Source organism: Musca autumnalis, unplaced genomic scaffold, assembly GCF_047663935.1.
Source record: "Musca autumnalis isolate F117 unplaced genomic scaffold, ASM4766393v1 scaffold_2, whole genome shotgun sequence".
Taxonomy (NCBI): Eukaryota; Metazoa; Arthropoda; class Insecta; order Diptera; family Muscidae; genus Musca; species Musca autumnalis.
The window spans coordinates 127,627,264-127,642,264 of record NW_027411755.1 but is presented as its reverse complement, the minus strand read 5'-3'; the positions used below and the strand labels follow the sequence as shown (position 1 = coordinate 127,642,264).

The following is a 15,001-nucleotide window of genomic DNA, read 5'->3' as shown; positions in this document are numbered from 1 at the left end:
GATATCGTGCTATTAAGTCGAGCCCAAAACAAATTGAGGCAGATGCATTGTCCGGATCTTAATTGGGATAAAATCACTCGTGCTTGCCTTTGTAGTTGGCGTTCTTCTGCTGCTAAGGTCTGGTCTCCGAGAACGTACCTATGGATTGCCTGCGAAACTGCATCAGTTTGAATTCTATTTAAGCCTGCCTGATAAGCTTGCTAATATTTGCATACGATACTGGCACTGCATAGCTTACCACAGACCGGTCCATTGCTTTGTAAGAGGTCAAGAAGGTTTCTTTGAGCTACCGGTCAGCGACTTGGGATCTTGTTCCTACTTCCGATATTTTCACGGACGGACGACTTAGACATCCTGGCAAACGTTACACCCGATATTTAGGGGTAGTTGGTGGTCCGAATTAGGACACCATCTATTAATATGTTCAGGGGTTAGCCTCATTTCAGCCGGCCAGGTGGTGAACAACGTGGTAATGGATTAAGCGGCGGATATTTTCATATTTCTCAGATGCACTGTAGATATTGAACCTATCAACTTATCGACGACAGGATTCGACGGCAAGATCGTACAATTATCCGCATACATTAAGATTTCTATGCCGTCTGCAGGGTTTAGAATTTCAGAAAGGAAACTGTTAAACAGTTCCGGAGATATCACCCCGCTCTGTGGAACTCCCTGTTTCACTCTACGCATCTTAGACTTTTAGTTTCTGACTTCCAAAAAAGACAAGTGGGGTCCTAGTCGTTTTTGGAAGTCAAAAATAAGAACTCTAAGATCCCTAGAGTGAAACAGGGAGGTCCCCAAGGTAGGATGAAATCTCCAGAACTGTTTAAGTTCTACCTTTCTGAAATTCTACACCATAGTTGATTATCTAACTTTTCAAGCACGGCTGGAACAAAGTCTTCTCTATGTCCTCCAACAGCTTGGCATTGTTGACGGTATCGAAGGCTTTCTAGTGTTCGGGGTCGCATGGCTTGTTCTGGTTCAGTCCTCCACTGATATGTGTGGATATGGCGTGTAATGCTGTTGTGGTACTGGGAATTCTCCGGAATCCATGATGATATAGAGCAACTGATGAAACTGCCTCTCATCATGTAGAGGAGGAGTGCCACTGGAATCGTTGTCACTGGCGACAGGGTGGTAATCGGCCTGTAGAATTCGCCTCTGCTGCCATCCTTCAGTAATGGTACCACTCTGCCAACATTCCAAACTTCTGGTACAATATGCGCGGCTAACGTTAAATCGAGAACTCTTGTCAAATACTCAACTCCAGCTTCGGGTTCTTCCATTTGCTTAAGCATTACCATTGAGATTCGGTGTGAGCCCAAAGCTTTGTATGATTTTGCGTTTCGGATGACAGCTGCAACATCGCCCATCGTAAATTGTGGTGGTTGGTACCTCCTCGGTTGGGAGGGCTCTTCTTATACGGCGTAGCACACTCCTCTTCGCTCTATCACTCTCGGGGTGCTCTTTAAACTGCCGGTTGGGGTCACTTACTGTCATGTCGTTGAAAGTAACAGCCGCTCTATCATCCTTCTTTTCCGGAATCAAGAGTGATTTAACCGTTGCTCACAATTTATTCTCAATACTGTACCAATGTTGTATTGCACCAGGTACTCTAGTCACTTTTTCCGCTTACGTTCGCCTACTAGCCTTTAGAATTCAAGAGAGTAAGTCCCTTAACTCTTTGTTCTTCAAGGTTCGTACGACTAGGCTCATCACTCTCATTTGCTAGTCGTCTCTGCAGAAAATTTCTCTCAGCTACCCGAGGATCTGTGCGAGTGGTCAGCTCTCTGAAGCGGTGATTGGTAGATTTTCTGAAAATACACGAACACAAGCACATAATTGTTGAGGTGATGCCCCCTGGTCAAAGATTCCTCCGAGTCAATCCGGTGCATAGAACCGGCCGCCGTGGGATTGCTCGTCCCTGTAGTGATTTTTGGCTACCTTGGCGATAGTAGACGGCTGCTCCGTTCCGGTCTCCTCGGCCATCTTCCTCCTTTGGAAGGTCCTAGACTTCTTTTCTGAGTCCCCGGTCGTTCTAGAAGATTCTGCGGTCACGTTCACCCTCTTCATGTCGATTACTTTCGCTTACTTCATCTACCACCTTGTGGACATCCCCTTTATTAACATTTTTATTTTGCCAGTGCTGTAGGATTCTGATAGTTGAGTCAAGTAAAGTCTCTACCATCCATGTCACTTCCACCCTTTTCCTTTTTAACGATACCGGTACACGGTAGAACCTGGATAATTCGTAATCCAAGAGACCGGGAATTTTATACGAATTATTGAGGATTTCGAATTAGCGAAGTTAAAATGCGAAGGAAATGGGTTCAAGGGACAGACAGCTTATACGAATTATCGAGATTTTCAATTTATCGAGGTACGAATTATCGCGATTCTACTATATAACACTATACCTGAAGACAAATTAAAGAATTACTTGCGTCTTCATTTAAATATCTCTTTTAAAAAAACACACCTATTGTTTGGTTAATTCTTTACGAACTTCAATTATATCTCGCTCGTACAATGACGACGATACAAACAACAACCGAATTACTACTGATGTTATAACCGATGACGATTTGCTTGTTTGGGTACGACGCGCACTTGATCGGTTGATTGTTGGTTAGTTGATTACTTGCCTCTCTCGCTCGCTTGCTTGCTTCGTTGCGGCGTTGTTGGTTGTATAAAATTCTATTGTAAATTCATTCTAAACTTCAGTGATCCCCATAAATTTGATCGTATCTGTCTTTCGCCAACAACGAACGGATCGGGTGAATTGAAAACGAAAAAAAAACAAGACGGTTAAAATTAAAACGAAAAATAAAAATCACGACTTGCCAATCATCTTACTACGAAAAAACAATAACAAAAATAACAACATTGAATATTTTTTCCTGACCAATGTGAAATGTGATGAACATGAACGGCGAAAGAAGACCGACCTAATTTTGATGTGATTTTTTTATTCCGCCGTCTGTCTACTTGTTTTGTGTGTGTGTGAGTGTTGATTTTCTTCAGTCAGTATTTTGGAACTGAGTAATGAATTTTTTTTATTGAATGAATTTAAATCGGTTATGGCAATCGCGCGAAAATAGAAGAAAAAGAAAACAAAGTAGAGAAAACAAATTTCGTTACCAGTGATGTTGGTGATTTGTGTGAAGTGTGTGTGGTTTTGCGGTTGACCCATTCATCCATGTTTTTCCTCTTGAAAAAAAAACACCAACCTTTCGAGGATTTTGTCATTATAAATTCCGTGATTTAAGTGAATGTGTGTGTGTTTGATTGTCGCCCCAAACCAACAATAATTTGATAAAAAAAAAATTATTTTGTTTATTTTTCCTACATCAAAGTCTAATTATCTACATAAAGAAGAAAGGTCATTGATCCTATACCACATTGCTTTTGGGCGATTTTTTGCTGTTGTTCAAAAATTGAAGTGCCAATCCCCAAGTGGTTAATGTGGTTTCCTTTACATGATCACTGATTGTGTGGTGACGGACTCGAATAACTCAAATGGGTCTTATAAATGAATAATACATATAAATAAATTTTAACAAACCAGATTTCAATTTTAAAACAAAAAAAGTACGAGTCGGCAATTGAGATATACTCTCAGCTTTTTTTTCCAAATAACTAATGTATTTTAGGGAGGCTGTCAAAATTTTGGGCGTACCTATGAACCGACAAAAATAAGGATTTGGATTAAAGTTCAAAAGTTTTGCGGCGAGGTAACTAAAGGAATGGACCAACATAGTCCATTTTGGAAATTGGTATTATTTTGGGAGTCATTAATTTCGATAGATATCGCGCCCACCTGTCATTTCAGTTGGTCACCATATAATTTAGAGCTTTTGGACCGTCATATCAAGAAACATGTTCATACTTGTATCGCACTTGTATAAACAGGGCCACTAGGAGTATCTTCGGTAAAAATGTCCAAAGGATCCTCAAATACACCCTTAACCGCACAAAAATGTTGAACATTTGTGTGGGTGGTACCCCAAGGAGTGGAACGATAGGGCCCATTTTTGAATATAAACTAAGTTTGGACAAAATATTACGAGATCCGTAGTTTGGAGTAAATCCATTGCTCCGTTTATGAGATTTCGCGCGTGCCCTTTTAGGGAATATTTTCGAACTTTTGGGGGGTGGTACCACAAGGAGTGGCCATATAAGCTCCACCCTCGAATTTCATTTAATATTCGAATAAATATTACGATATGCAAAGTGTGGACCAACGCAGTATTCGGTTCGAGAGTTGTCGAGTGTACCAGGCAGTACTACACAGGCTACCATAGTAAAGGGACTTTGGAAAGGGAACGATTCGAGAGGAGGTCCTAAACTGCACGTTTTCGAAATTGAGAGCCGAAGTTTGGAGTAAATCCGTTGCTTCGTTTATGAGATTTCGCGCGTGCCATTTTAGCAAACGCATTATTCGGACCAACGCGGTATTCGGTTCGAGAGTTGTCGAGCGTACCAGACACTACACAGGCTAGCCGTAGGGGTTTTTCAAAGTTTCCCTGTCATTTTCTCAAGAAGTAGGAACTTGCCACTCAAAAACGTGTACCTTTGTAAAAGGGCCTTTAAGCGCAACATGTTGGAAAAATCAAAACGATTCGAGAGGAGGACCTAACTGGATGGGAGTTGACATATATAGTCATATCGGTAACTGCCTTCGAGAGTTATCGTGCGCACCATTTTAGCGAAAAGTTTTGAAAATTTGTGGGAGAGGTACCCGAAGTTAACCGATGTGGCTCATCTTAGAACTTGTTTGAATTTTGCGGAAACATGCATTGCGCATTTTGGACCGAATCGGTTTATTCGTTGGAAAATGATCGTGCGCATCCTTGGGCATTTTTTCCACCAACTAACATTTGATATTGCATGAACACCTGGCCGCAAAAATGGATTTTTCTCGTTAGATCCGGCAAAATTGCACAATCGCTCAAAAAAGGCCCTTTTGGATTGGTGCAAAGAAATAGCGAATAAAAACAATCGCGGTGCTTCAAACGACATTTATAAGATCGTCACAGACGACGAATGTTGGATCTATGCTTAGGAGCCCGAAACAAAACAGGAATCGACCCTTTGGGTCTTCGAAAGCGAGCCAAATCCAACGAAAGTTGTTCATGTAAGAAGCACTTCGAAGCAAATGGCCTCCTGTTTCTTCGGCAAAACTGACCTTGTGGCGACTATACGGCGTTAGAAATGTAGGACATTTAATTCTGAATTACAATTTGTTTGCCTGAGGTCCCCCGAGAAATTCGAAAAACAAACAAGAGAAGACGAATCATTCTGCATCTTGACAATGCGAGCTCTCACACATCGATTCAAACCAGCACCTGTTTGACCGGACAAAACGTGGAATTAATAAGTGATCCGCCGTACAGCCCTGACTGGGGATCCAATGACGTCATTTGATTCCTGCAAATCAAGAAAAAAGGCGTGATCAACGATTTTTGTCGCCAAAAAATGCTGTAAAAGCGTTCAAAAACCATGTTTTGAAGGTGCCTCAATCGGAGTGGAAAAAGTGCTTCAACAATTGGTTTGAACGCATAGAAAATATATAAATCATGTTGGAGACTACTTAAGAGAACAATAAAACTATTTTTGATGGTAAATATTCGCGTTTTCATTGTTAGGTCAGATAGTTATCATGCAACCCTCGTATGTCTATTCACTAGTAAAACTAAAGTAGGATCTTTTTGAAGAACCCGTTTTCCTAGATAAGACAATAAACATTTCTCCAACAGTTAAGTACCTGGGAGTGATCCTGGACAGAAAACTGAAATGGAAAGACCACATTCAGGAAAGGGCTAATAATAACGCTAATAAAGCCCACAGATGTTGGGCAACCTGTAGAAGAGCTATAGGCTCTCAATGGGGTTTAAATCATACAATGATACACTGGCTATACAAAAACGTAATAAGACCGATTCTAACATACGCATCTGTGACATGGCTGGCAGCTACGGACAAAAAGTTAATGTGAAAATATTGCAAAAAGTCCAAAGACTGTGCTGCATAAGCATTAGTAGGGCAATGAGGACTACTCCAACTAGGGCTTTAGAGACTATTTTGTTTGTACACCCAATAGAAATTCAGGTAAGGTATGAATCAGACATAAGACTTAAGTCGATGAGCGAGTGGATCGGAAGAGATCACCACCAAAATACCACCAAAATTTCAAGAATTTCCACAAAACCGAAAAGCCGTGTAATTTCTATTCATTTCAATAGATTTTAGGTTAGGGGCTTTTAATCCGATAGTATCGATAGAGAAAACTATCTATCGACATTGAATTTTTTAAAAATAATCGATACTATCGGTAGTGCCATCGATTTTTTACCAGCTCTATCACATAGCCCTCTGGAATACTGAAGAGAAGGGGAAAAACACAAAAATCCTATGGGGAAACCCAATTAAGTTGGACAAAACAAAGGAACTACTTTTGATGACTAAAACAAGTGAGTCAATGCTATAGTCGGGTCGGGGCCGACTATGTTATACCCTTCACTACTACCCCTGTGCATAAGCTTCTGACTGGTAAAATTCAAAATATTAAAGTTGGGATAGCTTAGCGCCTTTGCTCTGAATGTTTTCATTAATACAGGTCAATTTTGTTGAAACGCATTTAAGTGCATCGCCAGTACAACTCAAATAAAAAATGGAAAAGTGGGATGTAGGCCAACTATCAATAGGTTTCTTTCTCTGTGAGACCCCCATCAACCCCCAAAATTTCGTGAGGATCCGATCAAAATTCCGACCTGTTAGTGTGATTGCACAAAAAATGGAAAAATGGTTGCATTACCGACTATTGCGATATCTCTGTTGTTTGACCACCTACGCCAACCTGCTTTACGTCGTTGTAAAGGTGATATTTTCTACTTTCATTTTCACATTCCGACCCCTGACCGACCCCTATCCGACCATTACCAAAATCAACAGGCTTTTTCCTCTGTGTGACCCCTATTAACACCCAAAATTTCGTGACGATCCAATTAAAATTGCCACGTGTAGCGTGATTACAAAAAAAAAAAAAAAAATGGGATGTATTACCGACTATTGCGATTTCTCCGTTGTTTGGCCACCTATCAGGTAAAGATGGGATTTTCTACTTTCATAGTCAGACTTTGTTTTTGGAAGGTCCCCAACCAAAGCTGTGATATTCTTCGTCATTATTATTAAAATCGCAAAAAAGAAAAGTTGTGTTCTATTAGCGGCTATTGCGATATCTTCGTTGTTTGACCACCTACGACAACCTACGTTACATCGTTACAAAGCAGGTTTTGGTTTTGATATACCCCATATAGAAGCGGAGATATTCGCTTTGAAATAAAATATTGACTTTTTCTCCAAATACGTTTTTGGCACATTCCGACCGCTGAATACTATCCGACCATCACCAAAATCAATAGGCTTCTTCCCCTCCGGGACCTTCATCAACACCCAAATTTTGGTGATGATCTGACAGACGGTCGGACACACATAGCCAGATCAACTCAGCTCGTTGAGACATTCATTTTTGGTATATATAAGTATGAGTCTACGACCATTATTTCGATGCGTTACGAACTTTTTGGCCAAAACCAACTTCCCACATAGTGGTGTAGAGTATAATAATACCCTCCCCACATCGTGGTGTAGGGTATAAAAAGACATTAGTAGACTGACAGGCATCCTTAGACGAGTGACTAATTTTAATTTATTTTTCTTACTATTCGGTAATCCGGACAATTCTATAATTCGGATCCAGATCTCCTAAACCATCCTGTACAGTTGTGTTGTTTTTTTTTTTTAAATTTGACATCTCTTTATGAAATGCCATAATTATTTCTTATTCCTTATTTAATGGAATTTTGAACTTAACGATACGCGATCGCAAGCAAAAAAAGTGTTTTAATGATTATCGATTATTTATGACAGGTGTTGCATAATTTGTTAATTAATTAATAAATTCACTTTCAGAATGTGAATGGTTCGTTGATTGGTTGTTGTCTCTTCAACCGAAAATTAGTATGTGTGGAAATAACTTATCATTTGTTGTAATGTGTCATCGATTTTTGGAGAAGAGTAAAATTCTTAGGAATTTTCGGTTGTTGTGATTTTATTTAGTAATGGTGGTAGTGACGATTTCAACTCCAGCCCATTTTTACGCGATTCTGACACCAACTCCGTAAACTTCTCAAAATTAAAATTAATTTTGACAATTTACCTCACACATCTGACATACTTACGTCAAATTTCATCGAAAATTTATCTGATCTATGAAATCAAAATCTTCTTTGCAGAAGATTAGTAGCTCTTCGCATCGAGGAGCAACTGTTTGCTCATAGAATACGAGTAGGTCTATTCATAGAACAACAAAAGATGAACTACGTTTTTATACTCAAGAGACCTATTGGTCCGGTGTTTCTTTTTTTATAGTCCTCTAAAATGTCTTCTCGTGGGATACCAAAACATTTCCCCATAGTATACGAATAGAGTTTCTCTTGAGTTTCTTAGCTTTATAGGCTTTTTGTTACATAAATGAACTAAATAAGTCCCAATTTACATTAAGCGAGTTTACTTGCGGCAATTGTCAGTTTGATGGAAAGAGAGGTGAGGTATATGGTAACCCTTTGCCTTTCAACACCCTCTCTCACCCACAAACTGACAATTGCCGCAAGTAAACTCGCCTAATGTAAATTGGGACTAAATAAATGACAAGAAGATCATAATATAGAAGACCCAAGGTCTTTCTGATGGGACATTTCCTTGAAATGACTTCTTATAAAGGGCAAGATGAGAAGACCAGTGGCCTTCTATGAGATGATTAGTAGGTCTTCACAAAGAATATGTGGTATTTGAAAACATTATTCTAACGTGCATTCTAAACAATCAATTGGACCAAAAATGTTTCCGACATGCATTTTGCAATCCAAATAGAGTTTAAAAGGGTAGTGTTTAAAAGATAGTCCTTTAACTAATTTAAATTCGCCATGTTGATGCGTGAAAGTGAATAAAAACTTTTGATCCGCGTTTGGGCATGCCCGAGCCTATTTTTTAGGCATGCGCCCATCTCTAGTAGTTATCATTAACAGTGGTTCTAATTATTCCACTGACAGACCCATTCAAAACAGTCTACAAAAAGCCTTTTAAATATTACGATGTAGAAAGGTTGGAACAATGTCTGTCACTCCTTTCGATAAATATCGTGCCGACTATCCAGGGTGACCAGTTACTTGGGAAGCATGGACTTGCCCACGAAAAATATTATATCGCAGCAAAAATGACCATAAGGAGTATGATCGGTAAAAATGTCAATACTATCCTCGAACAGGCCATGAACTGAAATGAAGCAAAGAGCTAGGAGCTTGATGTTCGTATGGAACAAATTTTAGGATGTGAATTTTTTCGACCAAATCGGATACTCAATTTGTACGTTATCTGTAGATCCTTTCAGAAAGAAAATTTGGCTACTATATACCCTTTCTGAAATAAAGTATAGCTTCTATTGACCCTTGGCCCTTCCAATTTGGGTTCAGGCTAACTAGTTCCATGCCCACAAAGGTTATTTATAAAATGAATATTATTTACCATTACACTATATGTATATAAATTTTTTTTCAATAAACCGTAGAATGATATTAAAGAAAATAATCTTGAAATGTGTATACAATGTATTTTATGTGAAGGAAGATAAGAAAACAATTCTTACAAAAAATAAGCACGATAATAGGTTTTATTCAATCTATACTTCTATATAAGTACATATATGGATTTACATTTTATAATTTACAAAACTAACACCTCTCCCCCTCTTCCTCTATTTTTCAACTGTGATTTGTGATAAGAAAAAAATGAAACAACATTTTGAAACACAACAAAAAAATAAATAAGTGGAAAATCGTAAAAATTATTAATTAAATGTTTGTTTTGAAAACTTTTACACCACCCATCATTGTGGAAATATTTATGACGCAATTAATGAGAGTTTGTTTTTGTTTTTCATTTGCAAATAAAATTATTATCTAAAATTTCCATTTCATTTAAAAAATATATAATTGCAAAAACAATAAATCATTTAGTAATAAATTATCAAACACCATAATGTTGAAACAAAATTGAAAATTGTCAAATTGATAATATTTATTAGGGAAGATAGTAGAAAAAAAACCTCTTATCACTATAAAACTAATAATTACCATGTGGTAGTCAGTTTTGAGATATTAGCTGTAGAAAAGTCCTAACAACTACGTGAAAGATTAAACACGATAATGCTTCAAGAAAGTGCTATTGGCATAGGCATAGATTGTTCCCTAAAACTAAAAGGTTCTAAAGAAGCACCTTTTCCTTCAGAAAGCTTCTATAGAAGCACTCTTTCTTTCAGAAATCTTCGATAGAAGCACCCTTTACTTCAGAAAGTGTTTATAGAAACATCCTTTCTTCAGAAAGGGTCTATAGAAACATCCTTCCTTCAGAAAGGTTCTATAGAAGCATCCTTTCTTCAGAAAGGGTCTATAGAAACATCCTTTCTTCAGAAAGGGTCAGAAGCCCCTTTCCTACAGAAAAGGTCTACAGAAGCACTCTTTCATTCAGAGAGCGTCTACAGAAGCACCCTTTCTTTCAGAAAGGGTCTAGAGGAACACCCTTTCTTTAACAAAGGGTCTACAGAATCACCGTTTCATTCAGAAAGGGTCAAGAGGAACACCCTTTCTTTAACAAAGGGTCTACAGAATCACAGTTTCATTCAGAAAGGGTTTATAGAAGCACCCTTTCTTTCAGAAAGATTCTATAAAAAAACTATTAGTTTCAATATAGGTCTACAGAAGCATCCTTTCTTTCAGAAAGCACCTATAGAAGCATCCTTTCATTCAGAAGCATCCCTTCTTTCAGAAAGGGTCTATACAGAAAGGTTCTATGGAAGCACCCCTTCTTTGAGATAGGCTCCATGGAAGCACACTTTCTTTGAGAAAAGGTCTACAGAAGCACCCTTTCTCAAATAAGTACTTTTTCATTGAGAAAGGGTCTATAGAAGCACCCTTTCTCAAATAAGTACTTTTTCATTGAGAAAGGGTCTATAGAAGCACCCTTCCTTTGAGAAAGGGTCTATAGAAGCACCCTTCCTTTGAGAAAGGGTCTATAGAAGCACCCTTCCTTTGAGAAAGGGTCTATAGAAGCACCCTTCCTTTGAGAAAGGATCTATAGAAGCACCCTTCCTTTGAGAAAGGGTCTATAGAAGCACCCTTCCTTTGAGAAAGGGTCTATAGAAGCACCCTTCCTTTGAGAAAGGCTCTATAGAAGCACCCTTCCTTTGAGAAAGGGTCTATAGAAGCACCCTTCCTTTGAGAAAGGGTCTATAGAAGCACCCTTCCTTTGAGAAAGGGTCTATAGAAGCACCCTTCCTTTGAGAAAGGGTCTATAGAAGCACCCTTCCTTTGAGAAAGGGTCTATAGAAGCACCCTTCCTTTGAGAAAGGGTCTATAGAAGCACCCTTCCTTTGAGAAAGGGTCTATACAAGCACCCTTCCTTTGAGAAAGGGTCTATAGAAGCACCCTTTCTTTGAGAAAGGGTCTACAGAATCACCCTTTCTTTGAGAAAGGGTCTACGGAAACAGAAAGTTTCTATAGAAGCGCCGTTTCTTTGAGAAAGGGTCTACAGAATCACCCTTTCTTTGAGAAAGGGTCTACAGAAGCATAAAGTTTCTATAGAAGCGCCGTTTCTTTAAGAAAGGGTCTTTAGAAGCACCCTTTCTTTGAGAAAGAGTCTACAGAAGCACCCTTTCTTTCAGAAAGGTTCTATATAAGCACCCTTTCTCTCAGCAAGTCTCCCTTTTTTTCAGAAAGGGTCTATAGAAGCAACCTATCTTTCAGAAAGGGTCTATATAAGCACCCTTTATTTCAGAAAGGCACCCTTTCTTAAAAAAGGCTCTATGGAAGCACCCTTTCTTTCAGAAGGGCTCTATGGAAGCACCCTTTCTTTCAGAAGGGCTCTATGGAAGCACCCTTTCTTTCAGGAAGGCTCTATGTAAGCAACCTTTCCTTCAGAAAGGCTCTATGGAATGTACTCTTTCTTTCAGAAAGTCTCTATGGAAGCACCCTTTCTTTCAGAAAGGCTCTATGGAAACACCCTTTCTTTTCAGAAAGTCTCTATGGAAGCACCCTTTCTTTCGGAAATGCTCTATAGAAGTACATCATGAGCTAAAATGTCATCCACACACGAAGAAATTACATAACCTGACTTTGAATGTTATCTTTTCTGAGAATCTGTGAAATTTTCAAAGCAATTAAGAACTGTTTTTTTTTTTCTTCTCTCCAAATAACTCCAGATTGTCTTTGACATTGAATTTTCGTATGCTGGTATTTAACATTTCGGGGTTCATTTACCCGTCCTGCCATTAATTTGTGAAACCATTTGAAGTGTGGTCATTAAACCAATAAAAAACCCAATTTTGGACAATGTACTCCAGCTTCTTTTTTTCACTTGAAAATCAGTAAAATAATTTAAATTAAACAAAACAACAACAGCAAAAACTACTCACCTGACAACCTAACCAACTTCCCATTAATCTTTATAATGTTGATATAAAGAAGATGCCGGCCGATGAATACTTCCACTCATTATCATCACAATCACCATTGACAACAACAATAGCAACACCATCATCACCAAAGTACACATTGTACAGTCAGTCGGCACTTAAGGCGCCTGATGAATGAAGATGGCTCATCAGCTGTGTGACCTTGAGGTGTCTATGATGTGATGTATTTTTTTGTTCGTTCCTATCATATTTACACCCAACCACCAAGCTGGGAAGGTCACTTTACTTCCCTCAGTTATGTAGCTACAGTACAGTAAGTTCGCACAGTACGTAAAATGTGTGAAAATGTATAAATACTTTATATATTAGGGTGGTTTATAGGCGATAGTAAAACAATCTATGGTTGCACAGAAAACTACACAAGCCGAAAATTTCAAATTTTCAGGAGAGCAAAATTAGGATTTTATTATATCTGGTCGGAATAGTAGTTTTATACCTCAAATATTTTTGGACGAAATCCGTTTCAGATTTTTTCTGCGGCAAGTCCATACTTCCTAAGATAATGACCGAAAAGCTCTAACAATACCCTGCTGGCACTAAATTAAATTATTGATGAGCACTTTCAAATTGAGTATCCGATTTGACCAAAAATTCGTAAAATTTCCTCCAAGCGTACATCATATTCCATGAAGGTCTATATCGGACCACACCTCTAGATACCTCCTTCAAGAAATAATTTTAAATTTCGCATAAGACCTGTTTAAGGGCTGTTTGAGGGTCGTTTTGTTTCAAGGTTTGCTGTTAGGGTACCAACTGTATTAGAACGGAGCCTCGTTGATATCTGAGCGTCTCAACACAGTACGAGTAGAGACTGTGTTATCAAGTCCTTACCATGCAACTGGAAGGCTACGTCATGGTGGACCTCCTCGCCCCTATCTACTAATTATCTTATGGATGCTGAAAAACCATTTCAACAAACCAAATGTTAGCAACAATTCTGCAATGCCCACGGATGAGGAGTGGAGACCTGGCGTACCCAACCCTGCCTGAGCAAAGCCGGCAATTGCTACTCCTTCCGGATAAAACAATTGCCCTTCATTTCACTCAGTCTGCTGAGGCCGAGGACAGTTTATCAGAGGACGAACTAGAGACCACAGTCATTCTAGCGGCAGTAATCTTCGATAAACTGGCATCGGCCTAATTACAAAGCGGTAGTCCTATGAAACCAGGACCGTACGTCTAGTATCCAGAGGGACTGTACATCGGCATTCCGAAGCGGAACTCTATTAGGGGAAAAGCGTTGGTTGGCTAAGGAGAATATGGCACAGCGATTCGTCGGCAGGTCATCTCGATGAGAGAGCGCAGCTTGATCAGGATCAGTTTCACGGTGGTAAGCAAATTCCAAAGAAGATACCTTTACTACAGATCTTAACAAGCTCTCTCTCCCTGTCTGCAGAGGCCAAGTTGAGCCAAAAGTTAGCATGGAACCCAATAGCCCAGGGACCCTTTATTCCAACCTGTTGAGAGAGTGCAGATTGATCAGGATAAATCTCAAGGCAGTAAGCAAACTAGAAAGAAGATACCACACTTACCCAAGAGAAATTCTGATCTTAATAAGGTCTCTCCCTTCCCGATGTTCTCAGAGGCCAATCGGTTCAATCTTTTATAGGCGATTCTTCTCCTTTGACCTCCACAACTTCTTCAAGGAAGACTCTGTCACCACACCGACAGGACAGATGTGATCAACCCCAAAAAAAATCAATAATGTAGAGTGGGAGACTGGCCACGCACCGGCCTCTATACCTGGGCGTGTGATTTTAACCAAGACCACTTCTCCACTGAAGAACAAGATGAAGAGAGGTCAATGGTGGAACCACACTCGAAGGCTAATTGACTTCTTTAGACCCTTTCCCAAATAAAAGGTGCTGCTAAAAACCCTTTCTCAAAGAAAAGGTGTTCCTAAAGACAGTTTCTGAAAGAAATGGTGCTCCTAAAGACACATTCTGTTGTTATAATAAATGCTTTTTATGGTGTCATCGATCCTTGCCTAATAGGAATTTAGACTACTGCACCATCCCGAGCGCAGTGTAGGTAGGTGTGGTTGTAAAAGGTTGTAAGATCAATCAAATAGAATTTCAGCCTTCCACAAATGACATCAGGAAGGTACCTGACACAAAGATCGTACAATAATCCGCATACGTTACAACCTCAATGCCGTCTGGAGGGGGTGGAATACAGGAGAGGTAGAGGTTGAACAGTTCCGAAGATATCACACCACATTGAAGAACTCCCTTGGACTTCTTGTTTCTGAATTCCACGTACGACTGGGGTCCACACATATAATTGATTTTCCAACATTTCAAACTTGGCCGGAGGGCAGTCTGATCGATGTCCTCAAATAGTATCGAAGGGTTTTGATAGCGAGGCCACGCTGCCCAGCTAGCAATAGGTTGAGAAATTTAGTGAGAT

The 15,001-nt window shown here is 39.3% G+C and overlaps 1 protein-coding gene across 8 annotated transcripts in view; it reads left to right on the top strand.

Moving 5' to 3' along the window:
* The window catches only part of LOC141394579 (uncharacterized), an 87,567-nt gene that overhangs the window by 55,394 nt on the left and 17,172 nt on the right, over positions 1-15,001 (top strand). Inside the window, exon 1 of one of the 8 annotated variants that reach the window (XM_073969203.1) lies at positions 2,562-3,006. The exons of 5 other annotated variants lie outside the window; for them this stretch is intronic. The gene's annotated coding sequence lies outside the window, so the exon portion shown is untranslated. Of the gene's footprint in view, positions 1-2,561; positions 3,046-15,001 lie in introns of those variants that run through there. 2 more of the 8 variants (XM_073969207.1, XM_073969206.1) reach the window with 2 other exon arrangements.